Below are 11230 nucleotides of genomic sequence, written 5' to 3'. Positions count from 1 at the left end.
TGCTTAAGCCCTTAAGAGGGGCTTGAGCCTTTAAGGGAGCCAGTTCATGCCAATGCTGTGTCAAGTACCAGACTACCCACACGTACCACTCTGTAAGCACCCTGGGGGGGCAGGGCTGGTGTATCTGTAATGCGTTTGGAGACAGCCCCAAGCCCAGTCTGAAGAGCAGGGCTGCTCTTTTGGCTAATGTGCGGAACACTCCCAGTCTGACCGGCTCTGAGGAGACAAGCCTTTCTGAGCACCACCAGTCTGAGATCCGAGAGCCACCTATGAGATCTGCAAGAGAAATGGGACCTCAGACCTTGCATGCTCAGGAGATTGGAAGCTGCTGGAGTGACAAAGACCACCCAGGGCTCTGGTGTGACGCCCAGATTTTCAAATTCAGGCGGATCAAGCCAGATAGCAGGAGGGTGGGGAAGGGCCAAGGCACCTGTTCCCCTTCCCCAGCTGGAATCACAGCCCAAGCTGGGTGACAAACCCCGGACCACTGCTTCGTGCGTCAGTACCCATCGGGTAGCTCTGTGCACAGCCAAGGGAGCAAACAGACCGGCAGGTCATTGTGGGCACACTTTCGAGCGGGCTTATCTCTGCCGAGGAGAGGGCAGGAGCCTGCCACACCTCAGCAGGGTGCAGTAAGTGAGTAAACAAAATACCCTGGTGAGGTACAAATCTTGAATCCGGAGTTCTCGGCTTTGAGAGACATAAACAGCAAATGCCCCTGAGCCGCAGAACCAGAAGGCATCTTGGGAGCTGTGCAAGGCAAAAACCAGCTCGGCACCTCTTGGTCGAGGGCCACCACCCCCAGGACTTCTCCATTATCTCCAGATAGACTCTTCTCAAAGGGCGGATCTCCCAGTCCCAGCTGGGCCATAGGATGTCCCTGCTGAAGAACCATCCGTCAGCCTTTCAGATCCTTCACCTGGCATCACTCGGAGGCCTGGGTCCGTGACAGGGACACAGACGCTGGGTGCACGGAGCCAGTGCTTTTGCTACAGCAAATCTGACTTGCCTGCGCAGGAAGGACCCTGCTGCAGGTGTGCACTGCCATCAGCACACCCAGGCTGGAGCCCACCTTCCCTCTCCCCGAGCTCCGGGATGGGCAGGCACCGCACCGGGGCAGCCGTGCTGGCAACTCTGTCCCTCAGATATCGGGTCAGAAATAATCTCAGCCCAGACTGCAAAAGCATCATCTGCTGTGCCGCTGCAACAGGCACAGCTCCACCACTCCAGGGGGCCAAGTTCACCTGCAGCAGCATCAGCATGGTGCCCACGGGCCTGACTGTGGATCTTGGGGTCCTTTGGACCCTCTCCTGGGGCCGGAGCTGGCAGCATCAGTCTGAGCCCTGCACTTCTCTTCCCAGATCCAAAAGGAGTCCTTGGGACACTGTTCCAGACTGCTGGGAGCTACAGGTCCCCCTGTCCTACATTGGGAGGCACGGCACCATCTGGTTGTTGCAGGCTGACCACCTGCCTCCTCTCTTCAGTAACAGCATCTCTTCACCAAGACTTTGCAATGGAAGGGCTGCAGGTGGCAGGCGCCCAGCCAACACCTCGGTGGAGAAGCGTGGCTGGGGCCCAGGCCGGTGCTGCCCTTGGCCTCCTGTCCCTCCACCGCTGGCTCAGCCCCCCTGAGAAAGGGAGGGTCCCTGGGCCTGGGGCAGCTTCCCATCCTCTTCTGGGGGCACCAGGAGCTCCAGCCGGAGAGCCAGATCCTGGCAGCACAGAAAGAAACAGAACAGTCGGCAGCAGCTCGGACAGCCCCAGGCACTGCACAGACACGGTGCTGGCCAGGACATCAGGATTATCTTTCTCCATTAGCTAAAAGCACTGTGGGAGTGCTGGCATCCACCTGGAGAGCCATCAGGGACAGGCACCAGGAAACTTCTCATCAAGAGCGGCTGCCGCTGCTCAGCATTTGCTTTGCCGTAGACCCCTGTTTCCCCTCGAGATAACAAGCCTGTTTATATTCACTAGCTTTATGCTTGGAAGGAAGGCAGAGGACTTTCAGGCTTGGCGTGCTCCCAGGGAAGTTTGTTTGCACGCTTCACCTTGGCTTGGCCGGGCTGGAGCGGGGACAGTCCGGACCGCTGAGGGCTGGGGCACTCAGAGAACAGCACCCATCAGCAACGGAAGGAACAGAAAGGTGCAGTAAAAGGGACTTGGGCCAGCCTGATGTGGATGACCCCTTCTAGACAGCACCCTTGGGTCCCACTCTGGCACCTTGCAAGAACACTTGGGCTTGCCCACCTGACACTGGGCTGCAAGGCTCCAACTCTGCAAAGGCTCACTGGGCTGCTGGCGTGCCAGTCCCCACCAGCTCATGCCACGGGGGAATAAACTGTCAGTAGCCCTGGAAGTGCCAGGAGGCGCAAGCAAGCCTGGTGGTGAGCACAAGGAACATTTCCTGCTCCTGTGGGAATAAATTCCACCTGCAGCGGCTCACGCTGGGCTGGGAGTGACTGCAACCCAACCGCCCCTTGCTCCAGAGACACCTGGGCAGGACTGGGCACCTCCCCTTCAAGGTGGGCAGCAGGGCTTCAGCAGGGTGTGAAGGGACAGCCACAGGATGGCTGAAGGGGACACATGTCACAGAGACGCCTGCTCCAGAACAGTGGTGGCACAGCTGGCTGCCAGCTCCAGCCCTCTGGCCACCAGCCCAGTGCAACCCTGCACCAACTTGCACCTTCGCTGCTGCCCAGCCCTCCCGAGGGCGCCCATGTCATTGCTGGCACTGCATCCCCATGGGGCAGCCCCTGGCACCTGCAGGCAGTGCCTCTGCAAAGCTGCTGCCACCAGGCAACACGGCACAGCCGCACGAGGCTGCAATTGCTGCGTGGGGAGGGAAGGGTGACCTTGTCCTATATTTTAAAGGCCACTTTTCGTCTACAAAAAGCAGCCAAATGAGGGCAGCAGCAGGGAGGAGGAGAGATGAGCAATGCAAAGCAGCCGTGAGGCAGAGAGGCAATGCCTCCAGGCTCAGCAGCACTCACCCGCTGCCTGGCACAGGCTGACCCCCCCTCTGCTCCGGGACAGCAAGGGGCATGTAGGGAGCAGGAGCTGTGGGGTGCAGGGAGCAGGGCTGCACCCAAGGAGGCAGAGTGGGGGTGTTTGAGCGCAGCCCCATGGCTGCAGGTCAGGGTCCCGGAGTCGCTTCAGCCAGGGATGGGTGCAGCCCCCCTGTGCCCCAGCACACCCTGCCAGAACCCCCAGGTCCCCTGCCAGGCTGCCAGGCTGTGTCCCTGACACCTAGGGCCTTTCAACCACCACCAGAGATGTGAACCAGGACCCCAGCACATCCCTACGTGCCCTGCATGGGGCAGGCCTTATTTTCCCAATGGAAGGTAAGAATTCTCTGCAAGATCACCAGGTTGGACCATCGCAGCCCAAATGTGTCCCCCAGCCTGGTGTAACACATCAGGAGATAAACGGAGAAGCCCAAGTGCCAAGGAAAGACAAACCCAACTGCAACAAGGAGAACTCCCTACTCACCTCCAAGGGCCCTCCGGGGACATCTCCTGTACCCCTGGGCAGCCTGAGGAAGGGGCTGGATGCTGGCCGTGTCTGTCAGGGCTGGTGAGGAGGAGGCCAGGCTGCCCTGGCTGCTGGTGCAGAGCTAGGAAGGGGAGAAGAGCTCCTCCAAGCATCTGGGGGGGCTCAGCCTCGCCTTGCAGCTGTGAGATTTCACTCCAGGCTCTGGAAAGCACTTCAAAGATATTCCTAAGCATTTTGCTGCTTCAGAGCCTTAATGACAGTGCATTGCTTGGTTGGCAGGTGCTGAGAGCTTCCCCCCTCGCTTGCCACTGAGCATTGGCAGAAGCAAGGAAGGCTGCATTTGGGGTTGATGCTCTCCATCCAGCCTCCCATTTTCTGGGAGGAAGGATTGCTCAAGTGCAGCCTCCTGAAAGAAGGCGGTGGTTCCTGCATTCCAGCCCCCAAATTGGAAGGGTTACTGGGGTTTAAACCATTCAAGAGTTTCTAGAAAAAAAGGCCAAGGTGTCTGCATAAAGGAAAGGACAGGAAATGGCAGAGCAGGAGTGTCGGGGGGACACGACTGCTTCACCTCTAATGCCACCGACAGGCAAAACATTGCTCTGCGCACAGGGACCTGCTAACGCCCAACCCCAGGCACTGCAGAGCCCTCCCCGTGCCTTTCTACCACCTTATGGACAGAGAGGTGAATACACTGGGAGAGCATCAGCCTGGGCTGGCCTCCTGCCGTCTTGGTCAGAGGGATGCTGGTGCATTGGCCTTCCCTCAGTCCCTCCCCCTCTCCCGGCCATCTCCTTCCACACTGCCAACCTCTCCTAAACTTTGATGGCACCACAACTTGAGACGGCTTCTCCCACACTGCTGGGAGCCCACGTCATTGGGGATGAGAGAGCCAGAACCAGGGGAATGTTTCCAAAACAGCGGGGTGCTGCTGAGCTGGCAGAGGCAAGGAGGTGGGCTCATGCGGCAGAGGCTGCTCAGCAGACCAGGCTCCCTAGGGATGCTCTCAGAGAAGTTCTCAGATGTTTTGGCCTCCAGAAGTGGCCACAATCTGAAGCAGTTTCCACAGGGGTACTGTGCCCTTGGTGGCACAGCCGCCAGCTCTGCGGTCAGACCTGGGTTGGAACCAGCTCCTTTGGGATGGACTCAGGGCCGCAACCCATGAAGGTCTGAATGGAGCTGAAGGTGGGAATGGAGGTTCATTACAGGAGGCATCAACCTACACCTATTGCCGCGGCGTTGACTCGTACACCGTGCTGGGCCAGCTGAGGCAATCTGAACGGTCAATATAAAGTTATATAGAGCTGCTACACAGCATCAGGGTGGAAAAGAGGCATCAGGATAAGCTGGGGCCAAGATGGTGGGGGGGGGAGGAGAAGAAACGTAGCGACAAAGCGACTTCTGTGAAAATCTGCCCTGTGTCTGGAAGGAAAGGTAGAGTGAGAGGCTGCTCTGAGCTTCGGAGGTGCAGGACAAGCTCCTGTGCAGCCCTGGAGAGCAGCAGAGAGCTGTTGGAAGCTGCCTTTCATCGCCATGCCTGGCGCTGAGCGGGGAGCTAGGAATGCCAGCGCACACGAGATGGGAGCGGGAAGAAAGCTGCGCCGCTGCTGGCGGAGGGACGTGACCTCTGCACAGCTGCAGGAGCAGTTTGGGTGCCGATTGCTTTTACAAGGGGTTAGGCTAGGTTGCTCATTAATATTAATGTCTTGATAAATGATGCATAGCATGCATTTGCATGAGGCGTCCCCCGTGACGCTTCCCACGCTGTTAACCAGCCTCCCCCTGAGCACCCGCAGCCCACTTGCCGAAGCGGTGGCTGCAGGTCCAAATGTTTTACTCTATCAAGAAAACAAAACTCAAAGCAAAAATGGCAACAGCCTGGCACGGGGAGCCGACCCCTTCCTGCCTACGGAGAGCAGACTTCAGCCAAGGGGGGCAAACCAACCCTGTCACCTTCTTGCATATGTGACAGAGCAATCAAAAGGAGCATCCCCCTAGCAGGCAGAGGGTGAGGGAAAGGGCCATCTTCTGCCCACCAGTCCTCGCCCCAGGATGGATAAATCCATAGCCCTAGGCTAGGGGCAACAACCCTGTCGCAGTCTTCCCCATCTCCTTCCCACATCTCTCTCTAGTTCTTCCCTCACGCGATGCTTGGCTCCTTGAATTCTGCTCCCGTCTCCTGTTACTGCTTGTATGAGCCCAAATTGTATCATCACATCATTACCAAGCCATGCACCTGATTTTCTGGTACACTGTGTCCTCGTCGGGAGGCGGCTCCTCGCAGCTCAGCGCTTCATTTGGTGGAAGCCAGACAAGTTGTGCTGCGATGAGCAAAGCAGAACTCTTATCTGTCATCTGCCGTGCGCTTTCCCACGCTGCGCAGCCCCACGCACGTGTGCGGCCGGGTGTCTGGGCTGGCCCCTTCGAGCCTTCACTCCTAAGCCACAGCCACAGGTTTTCTGCCGTTAGCGGCTCTGGGCAAGCTGCCCAGGCTGCTCCTCTGCCGCCTGTCCCGCACATGGCCGCAGAGCCTGCCCCCGAGCCCCGGGGCTGCGCTGCTGTGTGCCGAGGGGCTGGGAGCAGCAAAGGCAGGTTTGCTCGGTCCCCCTCCCATCGCCACTGTGACTGCGTCCCTGAGGGGCACCTGCGAGGGACCGGAACCAGGATACACTATATGGAGAGCAAACCACCACAGGGGCGCCCCATTGGCACCCTGACCGCGAGAGCCCACCTTGTCCCATGCGGTCAGGAGGCCACACCAGGGCCCTGGAGCTCCCTCCTTGCTTGACCCGCAACAAGGAGGGAGGCATAGACAGAAGGGACTTCACGGCTGCGGAGGAGCAGCCTCTCATGGGCTGTGTCAGCGCTGAGCAAGGAGGGACCGCGCCGAGAGCCACAGCTTGTCCGCCACCACTCACCCCAAATCCCTGAGTCAGCGCCCAGTGCCACTCTTCAAGCACAAGCCCTTCAGCCCAGAATCAGCCTCCAGCCTCCGCACCATGTCTCCAGACACTTCACGCAGGGGCCTGTGGCGAAGGGTATCAAAAGGTGATTACAAAGCAGAAAATGCAAAGAGGAAAGCCAAGACAATGTGAGGGACTGAGGCATCTCGAAGAACCAGCTTAGTCCACAGTGGACAAGCCACCCTCCTCTTCCACTAGGTCCCACCAGCACACCTAGTAAGGAGGGACAAGGACTCATCCCCGTCACCTGCGAGCCCCACAGACACCGCTCCACCGCTTGGCAATGAGATAGATCTTACGCTCCCCTGGCCAGCCACATCTGGGAGCATCCTCAGCCAGAGGCTGCAGATTCTCTTTCAAATGTCTTTTCATGGGTCTGGTTACACCACCCTGTGCAAAACCACTTCACAAGCAAATCAGGTGCTGGGCTGAAGGACACTTTCAAGGTCATCAGGCATGTCCCAGCAGCTCTATGGAAGCCGTCCCAGGTCCCACTGCTCCTCCACACCTCTACAGTTTCTCAGGGAGGGTGTGTGGCAGTGGCTGTTGTACCTGAGGCAGGGGCAGCCCCCCACCATCCCCAAACACCATCCCATCACCACCCACAGCCCCAACACAGCCCTGCCACTGCAGACTGGGTGCATGGACACTGACAACCACTGGGTCACCCAGGATCACAAGGACATGCTGGCTGAGCGGGAGACAGACAGACAGCACAGAGCGGGGGGGAAGCATCAGCAGGGCTACATGGGTTGGATGGCAAGGTATGGTCACGAGAGCTCCTGGAGGATCACTGTCACCCAGAGCTGAAATCACAGAATCATTTGGTTGGAAAAGACCTCCAAGATCATCAACCCTGCCATCCCACCACTAAACCCTTTCCCTAAGCACCTCGTCTGCCCGGCTTTTAAATACCCCCAGGGGTGGGGACTCGACACCACACCTGCCCTGGGCAGCGACTGCCAGTTCCTGACAGCCCTTGCGGGGAAGGAATTTTCCCCAATGTCCAAGCTAAACCTGCCCTGGCACAACTTGAGGCCGTTTCCCCTCATCCCATCGCCCGTTCCCTGGGAGCAGAGCCTGACCCCAATGGCTCCCCCCTCCTGTCAGGCAGTTGTAGGCAGTGATAAGGGCTCCCCTCAGCCTCCTCTGCTCCAGGCTGAACACCCCCAGCTCCCCCAGACGCTCCCCAGCAGCCTTAGGCTCCAGACCCCTCCCCAGCTCCATTGCCCTTCTCTGGACACGCTCCAGCCCCTCCGTGTCCTTCTTGTAGTGAGGGGCCCAAAACCGAACACAGTATTTGAGGGGCGGCCCTCAAGCACCGAGGCCTCTTGAAGGCCCCGTGGGCATCACTGTCCCAGCTGCCCAGCCCTGGCAGCCCAGTGCCCTGCTCCTGCCCTGCGGTGGAAAGGCCCCCAGAGCAGCCCCAGCAGCGGCTCAGACAGCCCTGCCCACGGTCACTGGGAAGGGAGGGATGAGTCAGTGCATGAAGGCCACGCAGGCACGGTGTGGGTGGAGCAGAGCAGCAATTTCTTCCCCAGGAGATTATATTGTTTGCAGAAGTCCTTTTTATTTATTTCTTCTTACAGAGCACAGCAATTAGCTGCTCCTCAGCTCCTCCACACCTGGGGCTGCTGCACATGGGAAGGGGACCCTCGCCGTTCCCCCCACTGTGCCAGGCAGGCATGCATGGGCGGCAGCACGACCACAGCCAGGGCTGGGAGCTCCTCCTGGGACCGATGTGACACCGAGGGCTCAGGGCTCAACCACCCAGCCTCGCCCTGCGGCACAAGCTGCTCCCCTCTGTGGCCCCAGTGCCACTGCGGTCCTGAGTGTACGCGGGTGCCCTCACCATGCCCAGGCTGTGCAGCTCGGCACTATCAACCACCACGCTGGCTCTGGCAGACAGCTGGGTGCTGGCGTTGCTCCAGTGGTCAGATGCAGCCTTCTCTGGGGCATACGGTGGTGGAGAAGCAGGAGAAGTCAAAAGATGTTTGAAGAAGCCTTGGGTCTGCTCTGGATTCTGTCATGCTCTCGCAGTGCAAGCTGAGATCACGCCACCCGATTTCCCTGGGTGACATGCAAGCATAACTCTTCATCGAATCATAGAATCACAGAACCACAGAATCCCAGGATGGAAGGGACCTCAAGGCTCACCTGGTCCAACCTTTCTGGGCAAGAGCCCAGTCCAGACAAGATGGCCCAGCACCCTGTCCAGCTGAGGCTTGAAAGTGCCCAATGTGGCGGAGTCAACCCTCCCCTGGGGAGATTATTCCAATGGGTGACTGTTCTCATGGGGAAAAATTTCCCTCTCCTGTCCAGTTGGAATCTTCTCAGGATTGGCTTGTACCCATTGCCCCTCGCCTTTTCCATGCGACTCCTTGTGAAAAGGAAGTCTCTAACTCTTTGCCAGCTACGGACAAATAGCACTTTTAGTGCCACTTCAAAACACTTCCCAGGGACAGCTGCGATCCCCATCTGTCTAACGGAGCCCAGCACTGCCAGTGCAGCCCACTGGGTCCACCCACAGCCCGTAAAAGGGAGCAGCCCTCACCAGGCTCTGCAGGACCCCCATCCGCCCCAGGCAGAGGTGGCCACCATTGCCTTCCAGCTCTGCCGGGCCTCGGCATGCCAGGTATTGCCTTGCCTGGTGCCAACGCTCAGGGACAGAGAAACGAATGAACACGTTGTGAAGGCACCTGTTTTGAAGCAGCGCTGTTGTGTCCTTTGGGAAGGGGCCCAGGCTGAGGACAGCACCTGACTCACGTTGTGCCTTAGTTGACATTAGAGCTGGCTTTGACTAGCAGCACGGCAAGGGAGTGCAGCTCTCCCCCAGCGAGCATCTTCAGGCCCTGCCTCTGCTGCGAGAGAACAGAAAATCTGACAGATGTTGCCCAGGTGGGATCAGAAGGAAAGCAGAACCGTTCCAGGGAAGGTGGCCTCAAGCAAAAGCTCCTCCTGTTGTCCTCCATGCTAGCTCTCCTCACTTGGAAGGACACAGGGAGAAAGATGATTTCCCGAAGACTTCATAGCACGTCAGCTGCATGGGGAACTGAGGGGCAGCGCACTGCCGGGGGGTTGGCTGCCCCGCAGAAGGGGGATCCAACCGGCAGAAGGACTTAGGGAGGCACCGATGCCCCCCATGTGCTGAGAGGAGGTGCTCAGCCCTGGGGGGCTGCACGCCTCAGACCCAGCACAGCCCTCAGCCTGCAGGACAGACACGAGCTCCTGCTTTTGCATCCATCTCCTCGGCAGCATGCAGTGGAGCTCAGGACAACCCCGAGGTGCCTGGTGCTGCCCCTCGGGCAGGTCACCCCTTACACACATCGTGCTCTCCAGCCAGGCAGCTCAGGAGCACATGGAGCTGCTGGGGCTAGAGGAGGGATGGCCCAGCGGCTCTGCCCAAGCTCTGGGCCGGGCTGCACACACGGCAGCGCAGGTTCCCAGCCACCCCTCGTCCCGCTGTCCTTCGGGGGGAAATCCTGCCACTCAAAGTCATCTTCCCCCAGCACATCTCCAACCCACATCAAGCAGTGACTGCCAGATGCTGGCTGGGTCACCCGCTGTAGAACTGGGACCTACCATGGGCACCCACGCGTCTCCGTCCCTGCTGTGAGCTGCAGAGACCTTTCCCTGGGTCTGGCCCCCGCTGAGGTCCCCACAGGGAAGTCCTGCTGCCCAGTTCCTGCCAGAGGGGCAGGCGCCAGCAGTCCCCAGCTCCTGGGTACGGTCAGTGTCTCTCGGAGGGGTCTGCGGCCATCTGCACGCGCTGCTCCACAGCCAGCAGCCGCAGCCTGCCTGCGTGGCCACACACGGGCCGAGCAGCCACGGAGCACTCACAGCCCCGCGGCTGAGCTCTTTGCTGCTTGGACCCCTGGCCCAGTACATCACAGAGAGGAAGAGCTGCAGGGGGAGGAAGAGGTCGTCTTCCTCCGTCCCATCTCCCCAGCCCTCCCAGCTCTGTCTCATCATACCAGCCCCAGCCCGCCTCGCTTCCCCCAGATCACACCATGGTCAGCCATCCATCCTACCTGCAGCACCCCTCGTCTTATTCAAATGTCACCCAAAACTGTGTCCTGTTGTCTTCCTGACGAATCCAAGCAAGCATCCACATTTCCATCCCCTAAAACCCACCACGGACTCCTCTCTTGATGGCACAGGCCACCATCTCCACGGGGGAAGGTTTTCAGAGCAAACCATTGCTCTCCTCCATAGATCCACAGGGGTTCAACCAACACAGTGCTCTCATGGAGATCCCACCATGTGTTTTCCTGGATCCAGTGGGGCTGCTGGTGCCACACAGGGACCCCAAACTGGGAGGGAGCAGGATGTTTCCAGCACTGTCTCAGCCCAGCCCGTGGCCCCTGCAGCCCTCAGCCCCATGCATCTCACCGGACCAGCAGCCTGCACAGCACCTCCATGCCTTCGTCACACTTCCAATGAACCACATCTTGCCAGATCACAGAATCGTTTGGTTGGAAAAGGCTATTAAGATCATCGAGTCCAATCGTACCTGTCCACCACTAAACCCTGTCCCTAAGCACCTCGTCTGCCCGGCTTTTAAATACCCCCAGGGGTGGGGACTCGACCCCTGCCCTTCCAGTGCCTGAGAGCCCTTGCAGGAAAGGAATTTTCCCCAGTGTCCAACCTTGAGGCCATTTCCCCTTGTCCCATCGCCCGTTCCCTGGGAGCAGAGCCCAACCCCCGCTGGTTCCCCCCGCCTGTCAGGCAGTTGTAGGGAGTGATAAGGTCTCCCCTCAGCCTCCTCTGCTCCAGGC

The sequence above is a fragment of the Egretta garzetta genome, unplaced genomic scaffold (genome assembly GCF_000687185.1).
Source record: "Egretta garzetta isolate BGI_Z169 unplaced genomic scaffold, ASM68718v1 scaffold440, whole genome shotgun sequence".
In the NCBI taxonomy this organism is placed as follows: domain Eukaryota; kingdom Metazoa; phylum Chordata; class Aves; order Pelecaniformes; family Ardeidae; genus Egretta; species Egretta garzetta.
Note: the sequence above shows the minus strand (reverse complement) of the source record.